The 20,016-nt window shown below is 47.1% G+C and overlaps 1 protein-coding gene across 1 annotated transcript in view; it reads right to left on the reverse strand.

Moving 5' to 3' along the window:
- Positions 1-18,584, reverse strand: part of COL22A1 (collagen type XXII alpha 1 chain) — a 1,250,061-nt gene extending 1,231,477 nt beyond the window's left edge. The window contains exon 1 of the mRNA XM_069621676.1: positions 18,152-18,584. The gene's annotated coding sequence lies outside the window, so the exon portion shown is untranslated. The remainder of the gene's footprint in view (positions 1-18,151) is intronic.
- Between the last annotated feature and the right edge of the window lie 1,432 nt (positions 18,585-20,016).

Genomic DNA, 20,016 nt, shown 5'->3' on the forward strand with positions numbered 1-20,016 from the left:
TTGATTGGTCTCGAAAAGATCCAGGGCTAAGCTAAAGTCGGGATTGTCGGGACTCGGGGGATAGCTAGACTTTTGGTTGTAGACCCTGAGATTCTTTCTGGGGCTACAACAAAATGACCCGGGGCTAAAGAAATCACCCCCCCCCAGCAACACCTCTGACAGGCAGCTCATCAAGCACTGACTACTGAATTGCTGACACCCCTACCTACTTTGGGTTGAAAGGGAGTGTTAGTCCCCCACTTACTCTGACTTACTCTGCATGAATAATACAGAGTAATGTTGTAATATGGTGCGCTTGGCATCTCTGTGTTGTGCTCTTTTCTAGTGTTGTAATGGCATATCGTTCTATCGATTTCAAAAGTATGAAAGGTGGAGCTGACATTTGAACCTGTGAACTTCATATTGGGCAAAGTGAGTAAAACACTCTCTGCAACGTCTGTGCTATTTGACTGACTGCAACTCTGTCAGGCAGGCCAGTCGAAAGACCAGGATCCAGGTAGGGACCCCTACACTTAGTACGTTCCATGGGGTGAGTCGGTGATAGCACCACCCATGCAACAGTATGACACGGGTGCTTACAATTAGATGGCCAGTTTCTTGATCAAGGTCAGATTTGGTCACAGGAAAATTGGTCGCAATTATTTAATGAATTTTGCTGCATATATATTTGGGGGTGGGTTTAGGGATATCATTAATTTATAGGGTTAACAGGGGGGCTGCAGGGGACTCCCCTGCATATAAATGCAGTAAAATGTATCTGTAAAAAAAGAAACTCGGCCAATTCTCCAATGACAAAGTAGATTCGATGAAATCAACCTAAACCGTATTTCAAGGATATTATGTTTTTCACCTGACATTTGGTCAGTCCATGTCAGTTAGGAAATGCCTAAAAGTTGATACTAAAATTCAGGACATCCTGTCAAGTCTTGCTTCCTCTACCTCCTCTTCTTCCTCTTCTACCACTCCTGACCTGTCTGAGGCTGTCTCTCCTCTTCTCTCCTCCTTTCCCCTGTTCATCCGAGCAATGTTTCTAGACAAGTCCGATCTATGAATGTCTCATCAAAGCAGGTTCTCCCCTGCTGATCCAGAACAATCAAGGACCACATTGAGGCGCTTGCTCCAGCCCTGGCTGATTTCTAAAATCACACCTTTGCCACTGGAACTTTCCCCTCCCCCATTAAGCACTCTCTTCTGCAACTCCTTCTGAAGAAGCCCTCGGCCGATCCTTCCTTTCCGGTGAACTATCACCCGATCTGCATCACTCCTTTCCTGGGTAAACTCTTGGAAAAGATGCCCATCTCCCAGCTTAATCTACATACTAAATCTGTTGGTTGCCTCCACGACCACCAGTCTGGCTTCAGAGCGGCCACAAGCATGGAAACTGCTCTCCGGAGCACCCGTGAAGACTTTCACTCCAATCTTGACTCTAAGCCCCTTGCTGTCCTCATTCTCGTTGATCTATCCTCTGCATTTGACATGGTCAACCATGCTGTCCTGCTCCTTTGTCTCTGGGACAACCTTGGTATTACTGATCAGGCCCTGGCCTGATTGACCTCCATTCCCACTGACCGACCCTCTCAGGTCAAAATGGGGTCTTTCCTCTCTTCTATCCCTCTCTACTTGTGGTGTTTGCCAGGATTCTAACCTCTTTCCCTGGCTCTACAACCATTACCGGCACCTCTTGCCCAATGCATCGCTACATTCGGCTCCAATTTTCAATGTTATGCAGATGACACTGAGCTCTCTCTCAGGCTCCCCTCAGCCACCTCTGCTTCTTCTCTCTTACCAGACAGTCTGGCTGCAATTCAGGAATGGTGTGCCACCAATGATCTCTGCCTTAATGCCAGTAAGACTGAGATCATCCTCATTGGGACAACGGCTCCCTCATTTCCTCTTTCTCTCTCTGGCTGCCCACTCTAGGCCCTCTTCCTGTTTCTTCCTGTGAAGCTAAGAACCTTGGAGTCACCTTTGACTCCACCCTCTCCTTCTCTCCTTACAGCTCTGACATCTCTAAGAAGTCAAACTATCAGCTGCACCTCCTCAGAGGTATTCTTCCTTTTCTCACTTTCACCGAGAAGCTCACTGTCTCCAGAGCTATGGTTCTCTCTAGGCTGGACTATTGCAACAGCCTCTTTCTAAATCTTCCTGCCTCTACTCTTCGGCATTTACAACTTATCCAGAACAGGACTGCAAGACTTGTCCTTGGCCTCAAGCCCAGGGATTGTATCTCTCCAGCTCTGAAATCTCTTCACTGACTCCCCATGGCTGCAAGGATCAACTCCAAGACCCTCTGCATTGTCCACAAGGCTTTCTGGGGCCTCGGACTGCTCTACCTCCAACTTTCTCTTCGAAAACATCTTCCTTCTCGAGCTCTCTGCTCATCCACCTCCAACTCTTTCAGGGTCAGATGCTTCTCCAAACAGAGAGTTGGGGGAAAATCCATCTCCTCGGCTGGGGTCTCCCTCTGAAACAGCCTACCTGCCTCTCTCAAACTTGAGTAGAACCACCTCTGGTTTCGAAAGCAACTCAAGACCTTCCTTTTTGCTTCCGCTTTTACTCTTCCTCTCCCCTGCTGATGCACTGAACTGCTCCCCACCCTGGTCACCTGGTCACCCTCTGAAGTTGGGCCCAGGCTCCTGCATGTCCAGTTGCCCTTGCAGTGCCTCCGGGCTCCCCAGCACTTAAGGGTCTATATCTGCAATCCTACAGTCCCTTCTCTCTGCACTTATGAGCCATCCGCTGGCTGCACTTGTGAGTTAACTGCACTTCCTCCGACCCCTCCCCCCTGGCACTTTTCCCCTTCCCTCTTCCCCGCAGTTGTACGATCTGAATGACACAAGGCCTTGTAAGATCGCTTGTCTTGTCCTCCCTCCCTTGTCTTGTTTCACCTAGAAACACTTGTGTACAGGCGCGTTATAAATGCCACATCATATCACAACATATCATATCATACAGTTACAGCTGATAATGCCACCCTGAATGATCACCATGCCACTTTCCTTCTGTAAACCACCAACACAAAACTGCACAACTGCTGAATGTAGTTAAATACTGGTCTGCCAGACAGCCTGCACTGTTTTCTCACGAGAACGTAAATCATGTGAAATATGCACATTACTACCTTTAAAAGTCATATCTTCATTCTGCCGAAGGATATGGCTTGCGGTTTTGCTGACTCCTTAGTTTTCTAACCACAGGCTCGTGTTTCTACTCCACAATGGTCCGAAGCGACCTCCAGGCCATGATGTGTGCAACATGGCCCTGTATACCACTGCCTTCCCCGTGTCAAGATCCAGACTGTGGAATGCATGGCCTTAGGTCCATCTATCTCAGCATTTAGAGGAAAGAACCGTGCATCCTGAGCCATGCCTCTGGGTTTACTATACCTGTCATCGGCTTCATGCAACCTACTCTGTGGGATGCATAGCGCGTCGCGGAGAAGCCAGGCACCATCGTCGCCGCATGATTCAAACTACAATGTGCTCTGATATTTGATTCCCAATATTTTGATGGTACCTGTTATTGAGTGTGCCAGCTTCGTGGAGCAGTGAGCACTAACCGATAACAATTGTTTTTGTTGCTAGAAGGAGCCCCTCAAATATGAAGTGCTCTATATGGACCAGTGTCGTGTGTGGGACCTGAATAAGACCAGGTTACAAAAAACAGTTTCTGATGGGAAGTTAATAACAGGGTTAGCCAAAGTCACTGGGGCTGGGCGAAATGGCCAATTCCAGTACTGTGGGTCTGACAGGGAACCATAGGGCTGAGCGAAATAGTCAATCCTAGTACTGCCATGCTGAAAGTAGACAGTAGGGCTGGGCAAACTGGTCAATTCCAGTACTGCGGTGCTAACAATAGACAGTAGTGCTGGCCAAAATAGTCAATTCTAGTACTGCCATGCTGAAAGTAGACAGTAGGGCTGGGCAAAATGCTGGTACCGTGGTGCTAACAATACACAGTAGGGATGGGAAAAATGACCAATTCCAATACTGCACTGCTGACAGCAGCGGCCAGTAGAACTGAGAGAAATAGTCAATATTACTACTTCAGTGCTTAATTCAGGCAGTATGGCTGGGTAAAATCGTCAATTCCAGTACAGAGGTGCTTGCAGTAGACAGTAATGCTAGGCAAAATAGTCAATTCCAGGACAGCTGTGCTGACAGTAGACAGTAAGGCTAGGCAGAATAGTCAATTCCAGGACAGCTGTGCTGACAGTAAACAGTAATGCTAGGCAGAATAGTCAATTCCAGGAGAGCTGTGCTGACAGTAGACAGTAATGCTAGGCAAATAGTCAATTCCAGGACAGCTGTGCTGGCAGTAGACAGTAAAGCTAGGCAGAATAGTCAGTTCCAGTACAGTGGTGCTGGCAGTAGGTAGTAGGGCTCGGCAAAATGGTCAATTCCAGGACAGCTGTGCTGACAGTAAACAGTAATGCTAGGCAGAATAGTCAATTCCAGGACAGCTGTGCTGACAGTAGGCAATAGGGCTGCGAGAAATAGTCAATGCCAGTACTACGGTGCTGAAAGTAGACAGAAGGGCTGGGCAAAATGATCCATTCCAGTACTACAGCACTGAAAAAAGACAGTATGACTGTCACAATGTTACATTCTAGTACTGCAGTGCGGACAGTAGACAATAGGACTGAGAGAAATAGCCAATTCTAGTACTGCGGTGCTGAAAGTAGACAGAAGGGCTGGGCAAAATGGTCAATTCCAGTACTGCATCACTGGAAATAGACAGTATGACTGTCACAATGTTAAATTCTAGTACTGCAGTGCAGACAGTAGACAATAGGACTGAGAGAAATAGTCAATTCTAGTACTGCGGTGCTGAAAGTAGACAGAAGGGCTGGGCAAAATGATCCATTCCAGTACTACAGCACTGAAAAAAGACAGTATGACTGTCACAATGTTACATTCTAGTACTGCAGTGCGGACAGTAGACAATAGGACTGAGAGAAATAGCCAATTCTAGTACTGCAGTGCTGAAAGTAGACAGAAGGGCTGGGCAAAATGGTCAATTCCAGTACTGCATCACTGGAAATAGACAGTATGACTGTCACAATGTTAAATTCTAGTACTGCAGTGCAGACAGTAGACAATAGGACTGAGAGAAATAGTCAATTCTAGTACTGCGGTGCTGAAAGTAGACAGAAGGGCTGGGCAAAATGATCCATTCCAGTACTGCATCACTGGAAATAGACAGTATGACTGTCACAATGTTAAATTCTAGTACTGCAGTGCAGACAGTAGACAATAGGACTAAGAGAAATAGTCAATTCTAGTACTGCGGTGCTGAAAGTAGACAGAAGGGCTGGGCAAAATGATCCATTCCAGTACTGCATCACTGGAAATAGACAGTATGACTGTCACAATGTTACATTCTAGTACTGCAGTGAAGACAGTAGACAATAGGACTGAGAGAAATAGTCAATTCTAGTACTGCGGTGCTGAAAGTAGACAGAAGGGCTGGGCAAAATGATCCATTCCAGTACTGCATCACTGGAAATAGACAGTATGACTGTCACAATGTTACATTCTAGTACTGCAGTGCAGACAGTAGACAATAGGACTGAGAGAAATAGTCAATTCTAGTACTGCGGTGCTGAAAGTAGACAGAAGGGCTGGACAAAATGGTCAATTCCAGTACTTCACTAGTGAAAGTAGGTAGGGATGGGTGAAATGGTCAATTTTAGTACTGCAGCACCGACTCGGCGAAACGGTCATGTCCAGTACTCCCGTGCTGTATTCCAGATTCAAAGAGCAATGGGCCCTCTCTGCCATTCTTCCAAAAACGAACACTTTGTCCTCTCGGATTGGATGCAAATGTGCCCAATCAGCAAGGAGAAAAGCTCCATTAGTGATCGTCAGTCCAATATGTCAGTCTATTAGAATGCGAAATGTTATCGTGCGCCCTGATTGGCTGACATGAGTGGCATGTCTGCCAATCACAGAACATTTTAAAAGCCCACCTGTTAATCTAACAACATGTCCATGTGCCCAGTACTGGCCGTGAGCAGAAGAGGAAAGGGCAGACACACTTGAATTGTGCTCCTCCGGTTTCGTATTCCATTGAACACGTCACACATCCCGGATGGACAGCACTCTGCAACACTATTTTATTTAAATGACATATATTTCGAACTTTAAAAAAACAGGACTATGAAATGATTTGCTCAGAATGATTCAAGTTGTGATTAAATGGAGCATGGCATTTCATGACTTCAGGTGGCAGGGTCAACAGATACGAGACTAGCCCAGATCCCGAGGACAGAGGACATACACTACAGAAGGTTGGCAGACGACCCTTACTACCACCTGCTCGCTGGCACTCTCTCCTGTTATGGAAGCTGATTGTCTCGCATTCTACTGAGATGGAAAAAACCCAGACAGCCTACAGTGGTGGCAGTGTTTCTCATCACTGGCGGCATCGGCCTACACACTTCCACTAACAAAGAAGTATTAATGAGCTTGCCAATTCTCCACAGAATGCAAAGTCTGCTTTGCTGGTTGCAACAGGACACAATACCTGTCACGCATTCTAGACTCCCGTTGCCTCACCTCTCAGCTGTGCACAATGTTCCTTTATAGCAGATGCCATGCCTTCCTTTTTTTTCTCCAATGTGGACCTTCCACAAAAACTACAAACGGTGCCATGTTGAAGCGTGTGACTGGTTTCTGGAGATGCCACCAGGTCGGCACAGCACGTTGAATTCTACCCAGTTGATACCCATTTAGGTCTGAGGAAAAACCAAATGTGCACAGTAACATTACATGTTTTATGAAATGATTCATGTAGGGTTTCACCCACTTCTAAGCACTATAGTTACATGTGGTTATGTTATGTTATTGAGGTTTTATAGAGCGCTCTAAATACTGCACTGCTGAGGACTCAATGTGAGTAATAAGGTAAAGGTCCACGTCTTAACTGTACGTCTAAAAGACAAGAAGTCTGGAAAGATGACAAGCTTGTGTGGAAGTGTGTTCCTCAATGTGGTGCTAACGCAAACAAGGCTGACACAACCGCTTTTCCATTATTGTATTTCTGGACTTTTAGCAGGTTGTTTATAACGCGCTTATTACCCAGAAGTTTCTAAGCGCGACCCCGGGATCGAACCTGTGGTGCTCTGTGTCGTCTTGCTTCCAAGGCAAGCACATTACCCCTGAGCTATCCTCTCGAAACTAGGTCAACTGCGCAAGGATGAAGAACTCTCCATGGGGTAGCCGACTGAAAATTCAACTGCGGGAGTGGACGAGGCCTACAATGATTTCCAATGGGAATTCAGGCCGAACATGCGCGCCCTTAGCTCGTGAGGCTTAGGGCAACGCCTATTGGGCAAGTGCCGAATATGGACTAGTGTGCAATATTCTTGAAGGCAAAGGAGCTTTCCCAGGGCTGAAATAATGTGTTCATGTGTCCTTATTTATTTATTTATTTGATGTCTTGAAAAAACGCGCCACATGCCCTTTGCCCTCAGGCCTCAGGCCTTGTTCCAGTTTACCAGGCTTGTGGCTGCATTTTGTATAGATTGGCACAATTCTTGTATAAACTGTGTGCAAAGTCATCATGAAGATGTGTTGGAAAATCCTCTTATGCACTGTTGGTGACTTTTCATTAAAACTGATTGTAAGCGGTGCAGCCTTTACCCATTTTTCCACATAAGGCGTACCGCGAAAAAGGCACCGTTTTAACCCATTCTTTAAAAAATGTTCTCATAGAGAGAGACCACCCTCGATACCCTTTGATTGGTTTGCGCGACCTTGCTCACTCACTTACACAAACTGTACACGCCCCACCATTAAAATAATTCACCAGCCCCCCCCCCCAGCATTGACCACCTGTACATGTCCTAATCCTCTCCGTTCTTTCACAAGATATGCTCTATCAAATCTGTGTATCCAGTTTCAGAATAATATAACACAATTATTATTAAGGGAGGCAATGTCATTTCATTGTCTGCTAGGTTTCAAGTGACTCATTTAACTATCAGGGCCTTTTGTTTATCAGCCATCTGGCGCTGGGATTCCCCCAAAACAAACTACTTGGGTCCAACCCTGTTAACTTGGTTCCCTCTGAGAAGGATTGGCATCTTCCCAGGCAGACAGGATATACCCAAGGGAGTTTGCTGAGAACCAGTGATTCAGATGTAAGCTGTGCCGAGACAATGGAGAGGGAACACCACGGTGGTATTCGCTGGAGTCCTTTTGAAGTGGGCCAGGCAGCTCGGAGGGATATATTAGAGTAGTCCAAGGGGAGTAGGTACAAACAAGAGAGAGGTTCTACCATCTTGAAACTTCTTAGACCACTCACATTTCCTGTAATTGCTTTCCACTTCCTGCATACAAAATATCACCAGGCAACAACTCTTGTCACAGCAGCCAGGAATGGTCTCTTACAGAATGCTTGAAATTGACATGTTTGCTGTGGCAATGGAGCATGCAACATGGTAAGACTTTCCACCCACCTTAAGCTGAATCGTATTTGAGTCATCTTCGGACATCAGAATAAGAACGTTTCACCTGGAACTTTATTGGGGTACAGCCTGCCCAAGTCTTCTGTCCAAAGTCATTTCCCATAGATGTGAAGATAAAGAACCTAGGGAGGGAGCAAGATCCTCCCCTCACCAATTCCAGAGGGTCATTGTGGGTGAATTGTTGTTTGGGAAGGGCCTGCCTGTTGTCTGAACACTGGTAACACAGATATTGGTCACTGAAGGTGGTAGCCCCTACATGCTCTCTGGCAACCTTACTGGCCTAAAGGCAGGGAAAGCTGCAGCCTTATCCCAAGAGATAAGAACAGTTTGGCCCAGCAACCAGAAAGCCAAGCAATAGCTCTGAGCTCTGGTTCCCATCTCAGACCACTTTTGAGAACACTCAAGTACGTTTTTGAGCAACCACATTACCCCCAGACCTTCCTTTGATACTTTTTGTAACTACTTTAATCCTTGGGGTCACTGACTCGATCACTGCTTGCCTTTAAGCTTTTTTCGGCCTATCACTGCTGCCAATCCACATCACATTGGTTGAATGTTGTCAAACAAACTTGACCACTTTGAGATGCTGACTTGACCTGTTCTTCAGCCTATTCAAGCTGATTACTGCAACATGGTCACACAGCATTGTTGAACTATCTTGAAATGGCTTGACTGTCTCGACGTCAACACAATCCATTGAGAACACCGACATCAACCCTCTTAATGCCATTTGGACCCACTGAGAAGTGTCCAGAAACCTTGCTGCTGATCCTCCCAAGAGGAAGATAAAGTTACTGATACGTTGTATGTCCCCTTGGCCTGCTCTAAGGACCACCCTAACAACGTAAGACCCCACTCTATACCTTTTAAAGACATTGGAACTTGAACAGTGCTGCAAAGACTATTGCCTTGCTGCCCCTGTCTTCAGACCCAGAGTGCCTCTTTCATTTGAAAGTTTGCACATTCTGTTTCTTCTTTTATAGGGCTGGGTCATTAGTATTATCCTTAGCGTGTTTGCATTGTTAGTGTAATGAAAGACTCTTTTTTTTTTTTTTGCAGAACTCTGGTTGGAAGTTCTTTTATTTTGGTACTACAGTGCTATTGTTGCTTGGATGCCTCTTTCATGGACACCTCCACCCCGGCTGAGGATAATACCCTGCCCTTGACCCACATTACATCAAGAGGCGAGGGAGTGTTCCATTCACGCTGTGCCTGTTTCGCCATTTCTAGTGGGTTCATTTCTGGTTACGTTGTAGTGTGGGTCTGGGTAGGGGTTTCAGCCACTACTCATGCAAAGCAGTAGCCACTTTGTCCCAGTCACATTACATATGATATGATATGATAGGTTATTTATAACGCGCTTAATACCCAGAGGTTACTAAGCACGGGCCTGGGGATCGAACCTGTGTTGCTCCGTGTCGTTATGCTTCCAAGGCTAGCACATTGCCGGTGAGCTTTTCTCCAGAGAATATCATGTACAACTAAGCAAGCATCATTACAGTACTGCCTGGAATCCCAAATATCTGGTAACCGGTGTTTACTTTGCACTGTGATTTTCACACATGTATACATCCTCATAGTGCCTTAGCAGGAGAGTTGATTGCATGGCTGCTTAGGTCACCTATCTCATTTTCCTTTCATCTTTTACAGGTATGCCAAACAATGTCAAACAAGATTGATTCTCACTGTTTCCATCAATCTGTGCCCACGTTGGTTGAAGCAGAGTAAAAAAAATATGAACAGGGAAAGCCTTCTGTGAACCAACACTTTGCCTGTGCGAATCCTAGGCTGAGATTGTCATTTCGAGTTCCATCGATGGACCTTCAGCAACAAATAGCAATGTGATTCAAAATGTTACACAGTGGGCCTCATTACAAGCATGCCCGTCCGGAAAAAATGGTGCAGGTAAGCTTGCCAGCACCGTTGTTTCCGGACTATAACTCTGCCAGGCGGGAGCCCTCCCACCTGGCAGGTCTGACCTGCTGGTCCAACCGGTAGCTGCACACAGAGTTTTGCGGAAGCACCGTCACCGTTATTACCGGTACCACTGTTTCCGTGGTCCCCACTCCCATAGAGTCCTATTGGACTCTATGGGAATGGGGAACAACATTTTACCAGTGCCTGACTTCCCGGCCTCCGGGGTTGTAATCCCCTGGTGTTTCCGGCAAGTCAGGCTCCGGTAAATGTTTGCGAGTCCGGCAGCGACCGGCCGGTATCACCTGCATGGTTACCGCCGGACCTGTAATGAGTCCCAGTAACTCTGACTTCATCTTGCGCCCTTCTCCAGGGGATGGCTATGTTAGTCACAAAAGAGGTTTCTATGCATATTTCTGACATACTCCTGATTTAGGGAGACTAAGGGCCTGATTCACAGAAGCGCTTTATAATGGCGCAACCCCCTTGGAAAATGCTCTGTGAATTAGTCCCTTAATCAGGGGTAAATGCAAAGCCCTCGCTAGTGGTAACTCAAGGGTGAATCAGAATTACTCAATACATTCTTTGCAAATTGCCTGATCATGTTTAGACTAGACAAATGCGGCACCCCAAATAAAAAATCCTCCGTACCAGTCTACTGCCAAGAGGACACCCTAATAAGTGACATGAACACACTGTCAAAAGTACAGAAAGATCTGGCAATCAATCAGTAGTCCATTAGAAAAAGCCTAATAAAAAATGATATGAAAACTCATCCCTCGCCCAACCAGGTTCAGTTTGATTTTTCCTGAATAAGACCTGTTGCATAAAACATAGGCATTATACAAAATACTGCCTTGTTAATAACATTTTCCAAATAAGTCATCATTAATTTAGATCATGCAGTATTCCTGGGCCACCAGATGCAATAAATACCCATGATTATGAATTTGCAATTCCTTTATTTGTAATTTTCACCCAAAAGTGGGAGGCAATAATTAGAACCCCACATCCCCACTTATTACAACAACTGATGGTCCTTTATGTATACTGACACAGTAGGATATCCATTCAAAAGCTTCTCCTTCCCGGTGAAGGTTGCCTCTTCCAATGGACAGCAGGCTCTGATGAACTCATGACTGCTGGTATGATATGATATGATAAGAATTGTATAACGTGCCTGTACACAAGTGTTTCTAGGCGTGACAAGACAAAGGAGGGAAGACAGAGGGAAGACAAGGAAACAATCTTACTAGGCCTTGTGTCATTCAGATTGTGCATGTGCGAGAAACGAGAAGTACAAGGGGTGCAAATGAGAGGGAAGGGGAAGCAGGGCAGCATTTCTCTGAGTAAGTGCAACCAGGGCAGCACGGCTATGGGTAAGTGCAAGGAGGCAGGAGACTGTAGAGGTTACAGTTACAGTTCCTAAGTGTATGGCAGGCCCAGAGGCAGTGCAGGGGAGACTGGTCAAGAAAGAACCTGTGAGACTCTGAGGGTAGCCAAGCAACCAGTCATTGCAGGGAGACATGTAGGTCAGAAGGTCAGCAGGGTAGGAGAGAGAGAAAGCTGAGGAGAAAAGTAATGTCTTGAGCTGCTTCTGAGAACTTTAGGTGGTCCGGCTCAAGTTTGAGAGGGGTAGGGAGTCCATTCCAGACGAAGGCACCCTTGGATGAGAGAGATCTACCCCTTCCCCCACTCTCTGCATGGATAAGTGTCTGACACCTAGAGCGTTGGAGGTAGCTGAGGGAAGGGCTCGAGAAGGAAGGTATTTTGGAAGAGAGTGTTGGATATGGTTTATAGCGAAAATGTTGACTGCAAAAATGTAGAAAAAAAAAATTGAATGTGTTTTTAAAAAAAAACATGTTTTAATGGGGGGTTCCCCCCCAACCGGCCGTTTAATTTTACTAGCCTAACCCAAAATCAAAATACAAATAAAAAAAAAACACATTCAAATTTTGTTTCGACATAATTCTTTTCCACATGTTTGCATTCAACTTTTTTTTTTCGATATTATAACTGGATACCGTTGGATATATTTCAGGCCCGGCCCCAGGAAGCTTTGTGGACAATACAAAGGGTCTTGAACTTGATCCTTGCAGCTACGGGGAGCCAGTGGAGAGATTTCAGGGCTGGAGAGATACAGTCCCCAGACTTGAGGCCAAGGATAAGTCTTGCAGTCCTGTTCTGGATAAGTCTGTTGCAGAGGATGGAGAGTACCGGATGGAAGATTGAGAAAGAGGCTGTTGCAGCAGTCCAGACTAGAGAGAATCAGGGCTCTGGACACAGTGAACTTCTGGGGGAAGGTGAGAAAGGGAAGCGTACCTTTGAGGATGTGAAACTGGCAGTAGGACTTCTTGGCAACGTCAGAGATGTGAGGAGAGAAAGAGAGAGTGGAGTTGGAGATGACACCAAGGTTTCTTGCCTTGCAGGAAGGCGAGGGTAGAGGACCCAAGGAGGGTGGCCAGAGTGAGAGAGGGAACGAATGAGCAGGGGTCCCAATGAGAAGGTTCTTCGTCTTACTGGCATTAAGGTGATATCGTTGGAGGCGCACCAATCCTGAATCACGGATAGACAATCAGGAATGAGCGAGAGAGGGGAGGAGGCTGTGGTGAGTATGAAGGAGAGTTTAGAGTCATCTGCATAACACTGAACGTTTGAGGAGAAGGTAGAGATCGGGTAGGCCAAAGGGGCCAAATAGAGGCTGAAAAACCAGGGTAAGAGGATAGAGCCCTGGGGAATGCCACAGGTTGAGCGATAGGTGGCGGAGAGAAAGGAACCAAGTTGGACCTTGGAGGGGAGATCCAAGAGGTAGGAGGACAACCCCTCCAGTGCCTGATCCGTGATTGATCAGGATGGTGTGGTTGGCCGTGTCAAAGGGAGATCAAGGAGGATGAGGACAGAAGGAATGCTGGAATCAAGGATAGATACCACATCTTCATGGGTGTTCAGGAGAGCAGTTTTCATGCCTCTGGCAGCTCCGAAGCTAGACTGATGGTCACAGAGACAACCAACAGATTCAGTGTGGAGAGTAAGCTGGGTGATGGGCAGTTTTTCCAGGAGTTTGCCCAGGAAAGGGGTGATAGAGATCGGACGATAGTTAGCCGGACAGGTAGGATCCGCAGATGGCCTCTTGAGGAGGGGGTGCACAAGTAAGTGCTTGTGGAGAGGGGGAAGTTACAGTGGCGAAAGAGTGATTACTGAAATCGGCCAATGTTGGAGCGAGGGTGTCAATATGGTCCTTGATGGTTCTGGAGGAGCAGGGGAGCACCTGTTTGGACAAAACTTTCATAGATTGGACTTTTCTGCAAACCTCATCAGGTGTTGTCAGAGAGAAAGAGGAGAAAGGACGAGGGGAGGGATATGTGACCAATGGTGGGCCAAGAGCGGAAGAGGGAGAGGAAGAGTAGATAGAGGACAGGATATCCTGAGTTTTAGAGGTGAAGTGAGAGCCCAGAGCCGTACAGAGGGCCTGGGAGGGAACAGGAGAGGTAGAGACTGCAGCTGGAATGGCCAGTTCCTTGCAGATTTTGAAGAGTTTGGCCGTGTTGTTAGAGGCCACAGTGACACGGGCTTGAATATGGGCTCTCTTCTTGGACAGGACAGAGATATTCTCTATTGCCTTCGAAGCAGGTGGCAAGCCAGTTTGTCAGAGGATGCACTTCCTCTCAACCACCCTGCACTTGCATTTCAGGACGCCGAAGTCGGAGTCACAACAAGAGTTGCACTTGGAAGCAGCCTTCAGCCGGATTCACATGATGTCCAGAGTGTTGGAGATAGATAGATGGAAATTAGAGAGGGCTGTGTCAGAGTTTGAGTCAGCCACAGGAGTAGGAGGAGCAGAGAAAGTAGAGGCAAAGGCATCCACTGACACATGCTTCATGGGATGAATGACCACAAAGGTAGGTAGCAGTGTTGGGGTGGGCTTTGCCTGAGGGATAGAGAGTTTCAGGTGAGTGGAAAGTAGAAATTGGTCAGTCCAAGAGATAGGAGTGGTGAGAGGGTTAGAGAGGGGGATGTCTGAGGAGATGAGAACCTCCAAAGTATGTCCGACAAAGTGTGCTGGACCAGAGGGAAGAATCGACAGAGAGAGTGTGTTGCAAAGGTTGCAGATAAGCCCAGAGGATGGATAAGGGGCATCTAGGTGGATGTAAAGGTCTCTGAGGAGGAGAAGTTGAGAGGTAGAAGAAAGGAGAGAAGAGGTCAGCCCACTCTGAGAGGAAGAGGGCAATCAGGTAGCCTGTGGATAGTGGCCAGAGTCAGAGAACAGCCAGGAGAGATAGAGAGCCTGCAGTCCAGATATTCAAAGGAGGAGTAGCCCTGCATAGGAATGACAGAATCAGGGAGCCACTTAGGAAGATCGGAGCTACTCTACCTCCAGTTTGGTTGTTTCTGTGCTCATAAAGGATCTTCTTGTCATCATGGAAGAGAGTGTGAAAACTTGTTACAGAGCCGGTCGTGAACCATGTCTTGGTGAGAGCGTGGAGATCCAGTTCAAGTTCTTTGAGGAGGTAACAGATGTCAGAGGAGTGTTTGACAGCAGAGCGAGAATTGGATTTAGCGACGTGGAGCAGGTTGCCACATTTGAAAGACTTCCGAGCTGAGGTGCAGGCTTGTGGTGCATTCACCTCAGGCCATTTTAATGGAAAGTATGTGTGTTTTTTGTGAGAGAAAGGCTTGTGTTTGTGCACAAGGCTGCAGCCACCAATGGCATGTGTTGCTGTATTTACCCAAGCTGTTGAGGGCTGGCCTCAGTCCATCTTAGGACACTGTGATGTGGAACATTGACTTTAGCAGGGTTTAGCCTTCCAGGATCTCTGCACCAGATCCATGACCTTCAATATGAAGAAGGGGTGAAAGGTCAAAGAGGAAGTGGACTTCTATATCAATGAGCTAGAACCCTACCTCGTGGATAGGATCGGGGCCTGGTGTCCTGTTATGTTTGGACCTCTCTCCCCTCTACATGGGGAACTTCAAGGTCAACAGCACAGCACGGTTGTATTTTGTCTTTATATTTGACATGTTTCCAATGAAAGACGGCGCATTGTCATGTTTTGGAGGGAAAGTGGTTTCCTGTTCTATGAACTTAAGTTCACCTGATTGTGAGGTGAAACTCAAATGTTTCTATTGACTGGGATTTTGTATTTTTGTGTTTAGAAGGTACACTTTAAAAGTCATCAGGAAAGGTAGAACCAACCCCCATCTCACCTTCATCATCCTGCAGGACAGCCCATAGACATGCTTTACCAGATGACCACCTAAAACCCGGATTCTGGTCCTATTTGTGTTTGTAGCGGTGTTGATGCTGTCTCTTGTACCACCGAGGGTAAGCGTTGCGTTCTCAGAGGTGGTCAGGATTGTAGCATAGCTTCAGTATAGCCCCATATCATCAGGGTCACCTGCAACCAGTCCTGGATTTTATGCAGCAGCATTTTGCATGCTGGGAGGTGCAGTCCCATGCATGCAATGGGACGAAATGAACCTGAGGTTCCAAAATGCAAAGTTCTGTTTGAATAAAAACCCGGACTGGACGGGGCAGACTCTACTCACAGGGGGCTAGTTCACTGGTATGATGTTGGGACGATTGAAAAGGGTGGCCCTGGGGGAGCACGCAGTACGCGTTGCTCCACGGGGAGGTTTTGGTAGATAAACCGACCAGTGAGTCAGGCGGGGATTAGATTGTCCCCCTTAGCTATATGTACGGGTGCTGGAGAAGGTTCAGCAACGTTTTTGCGGTTAACACCATTCCCTGTTGCCCACCCACCCACCCTATTAACTTTGGGTTGAAGGTAGTATTTTCCCTTCTAGGGGGTGCAGGTTAGGTGGGGTGAGTAATAAGGAGAGTAGGTGGTTTCTTTCTGGTGACAGGTCGGGGCAGTTAGAAAGAAAGGAATATTTGTACTGTGGTGTGTCTTGTTGGTGATGTGGCAGGTCAGCCTGGCTTTCATTGAAGAAGAGATTGATGGTAATTTTGGGGATCTTCAGAAATTGGAGGGATAGGGGATAGCTGGGAGTTAGCCGGGGACACAGTTGGTTGAAGCCAAAGGATTATTATCGCTGTAAGGAGGGTGGGTAGTGCTGTTTGCACAAAAAGGCTACCCCGGCGGTACAAAGAGGGGGAAGAGGAGGGGCACGACCTCGGGGAGAAGATGGGAGAAAGTGGGAATGAAGGTTGAGAGGAATTGAGGGGAGGGAGCAAGGGACAGGAAGTGATGAATTTTAATTGTTTATTTATTTAATTGTTTTTGGCGATTGTTCATTGGTCTGTTAGTCTGTAAGGCCAGGGTGCCAGGTAAGTGTTTCTTGTAACCTTTTCCACTAACGACGAGTCTGTGTACTTTGTGCAATCAGTCCAAATTGGCTGGTTAGCCAGTGCATTTTATGGGCCAGCCTGTCCCGGGAGGCTTTGGTGACATGCCATGATATTGACTCTGCCCCAGCACTTCTGGCCTTACATATTCAGAGTTGTGACCAGTCAAGCAAGGTCTCAATGGGCCAGGTTGCTTTCTAAAAATCTATCTGTGTACGCCCAAGTGAGGGAGTTCAACCATTGTATGTCAAATAAAATGTACCCATGCAATAAAGTGGGATTACAGCATGACCTAATGGAAAGGCACTTATTTGCAAGGCTCTGTTGATAGAAATCAAAGATTAAAAATGCAGCTTTTTGTTAAAAGTAGAGATCACTTTCATGCAGATGTAAAACAAAAGTTGATTGTGATAAGTCATTTAAGGTTGTGATCTATTGAGCTGTGACCCTTGATTCTCAAGAATATGCAAAACAGTTATTACTTCTGTTGAGGCGCCATAAACAAATAAACCGTTTAAAAAAATTAAATGGAGCTTAATAATCAGAATGATCAGTTCAGAGAAAAGGTAAGAAGCAGGCAATGTGGGTTGCCAAAGATCACACGGCGCGTCTGGGCAGAGCAGGAATTCCACTCAGACTCCCAGATCCGCAGAAGTGCTCTAAGCAGCACAGGGCTTCGGGACATTCGAGCAAACTATGCAACGTTTCTTTGAGAGGCCGACGCTGACATTGCCAGGGAAACTCCTTCTAATGGTTCATAATCGGGCCACACCATCCTAGGGATTGGTGGGTGGGTAGCGGACGAGGGGGCACTGCGCGCTGATCTCTCGTGCCCCCAGTCCCATTTATCCGTGAGAACGTTTTATTCGAGAGTTTTAAAGCGAGACAAAAGAGCCTGTGTTCGCCAAGCGCAGCACCTCGCATTCACGGGGAGGGTCGTGGGTCGCCACTGACAGACGGGACAGGAACGGAGGACATCTGTCATGTGTGTTAGAATGTCCACCCCTGACGTCTCACACACAACACGCACACAAACACATCCGCAGCCCGTTAGAATTAGGGACTCTAAAGGGTTAATCCACAGTGACACACGTTCGAAAATACTTATTTCATTTTAGAAAGTGAGCAAAGGTACAGGGTTCGCAAAACCCAAGCTTTGAAAGAAAGCTTTTGTGAATCAAGAACAGGTGATGTCGCTATATTCAGAGAATAAAACTAACACGAAAACACAATTCATGTGTGCTGCGTTTCCCCGCGTGCATGTACAAGACAACAAGAGATCCGCCGAAAAGCAAACACTCGAACACAACTTTCCTTCATGTTGCGTTCTGGTCCCAACTGCAGACGCGACTGAACGTTATCACAGCGCATAGAAGCTTCAGGTGTGGCGCTAGGCAAATAGTGAACCCAGGTGTGTGCGTTCCCTGCACGTACAGGGCGAAAAATGCTGTCCTTACCTGGACGAAAACAACTGCTCACGGGACTCAAACTCCGGCTTCCCGATGGCATTCAGCTGAACTAGCGCAAAGATACCAGGACACCACAGATGCAATCGCCGTCACGGAGGTGTACTGGCACCGAAGTGTACTGGCACGGAAGTATTGAAGACCCGGGAAAGCTGTCCTTGTCCGTTGAAGTAAGTCACCGCTCACACATCCCCGAGCAGAGTTAGGGAGCGTACGAGTCTGGAGGGATGCGAAAATAGCAAAGCCGTGACTGACAGCGCCGGAAAGCTGCTCAGTTAGGCAAGGCGCTGTTCGTGCTGCCGGGCGGCGAACTGAAAGCGAAATAGGCGAGTGGCGGTCAGTGGAGGGAAAGCGCTGGTGTGAGTGATAGAGGGTGGGGCTCTTGAGGACAGGGGGGCATGTTAGAAGGGTGGGTGAGGCTCTGGAGGGATTGCGTTTCAGAAGCCAACCACATGTAGCGAGTGAAAAGAAAGCGGTAGAGGCTTGACAGCCCCGTCCAATTATAGACCAACTTTTCAGAGTATTTCTGTCTCTTTACAGGGCATCTGAAATAACTTGGGATGGCGGAGAGGGGAGGAGGCGACTGGGGAGTGAGTGACAGGTGGAGAAGGGATGGCGGTGGACAGGCAGCACGTGGCGCCCACCTGAAGAAACGAGGAACATTCCAAAAGCAGGTTCAGAAAATGCACTTGTCAGAGCGGGCGCTGTGGGCAAAAAGGTGACAGCGGAGAAAAGCTCCCTGTTACACGAGGCAAGTCGGGCTTGTGCCTCTGGAACAGGTGGTCGGCGTGCCTTCTCTGTTTCCCCTCTGGTGGGTTTCTAAAAAAGCTCTCTGATCTTTTCTTGGTTTGATTTCAGCCCCAGCCGCCTGGCTGGGGCCATCCTTGCTCCCACAGTATTACAGAGGGCTGGAAATACCCCCGCCACAAAGAGATCGACACCCAGGCGCAGCGAGGGATCTGCCTAAGGCTTAACTCCCATGTTCCCCTTCCCTCCACTGCAGGGACGGGGTGTGGGCGAAGTCAGTCCCTGATGAAAGGGGGCAGCAATGTCAATAAATGCATGCTTTTTAAGAACAGTATATGGCCGAAGATGTGTAGCCGCGAGGCGGCACAGCTTACTATTTAACACATTACAAAAAGGGCCGAGGTGGCCAAAATGATGAGACATGACAAAAATACACCGCGCAGTTTACGTTATAATGTTCTAAAAATATTAGTTTCCTCCTTTGCGTGTTTCCACATTGGCCACCCAGCAAATTATAGTCCAACGCTATATGGGCGCAATTTATAGGAAGCAAAGCCGGCCTGCAAGCACGTATTTGGCCAGGACAAAAGAGTTTAAGGCAGATCCTTGATATAGGAGTGAAGAGAAAAACATTCGTGGACACATCAGATGTAGCGACAATGATTATATAAAATGATCCCCTTTTGGGACTTGCAAACCTTTGTGATTCTGCTAAAACCATTATGATGGATTGTGACCGGCTCGCGGACAGAATATAAAAGGTTGCAGAAATAGCTCATAGATACTGTGTGCACAAACTATCTACTGAAGGTATTTGGGGGAAAGAAAAGAGAAAATTGGGACAACAAACAGATTTCGGCCATGTATTTTTTTTTTTAGGACTGCCTTGAAAAAGCCTCTTCTCTCTTTTTAGACCTATTGAATACCAATCAAATATTGGATATGGTGTCGACCCACTGCCCAACACAGCATGTAGTCGTCTTGATTTGCTCACTGCATTTTGGCATTGCTTAGATGTGAAGCCCTGCACTTTGCCCACTGCAACTCATGCTTCTTCTTCCATCCCCTGGTCGTTAGGATGTGACGGAAGTACCGTAGGGCCTGCTGTT

This window comes from Ambystoma mexicanum, chromosome 5q, assembly GCF_040938575.1.
Source record: "Ambystoma mexicanum isolate Mex_15411 chromosome 5q, UKY_AmexF1_1, whole genome shotgun sequence".
Lineage (NCBI taxonomy): Eukaryota > Metazoa > Chordata > Amphibia > Caudata > Ambystomatidae > Ambystoma > Ambystoma mexicanum.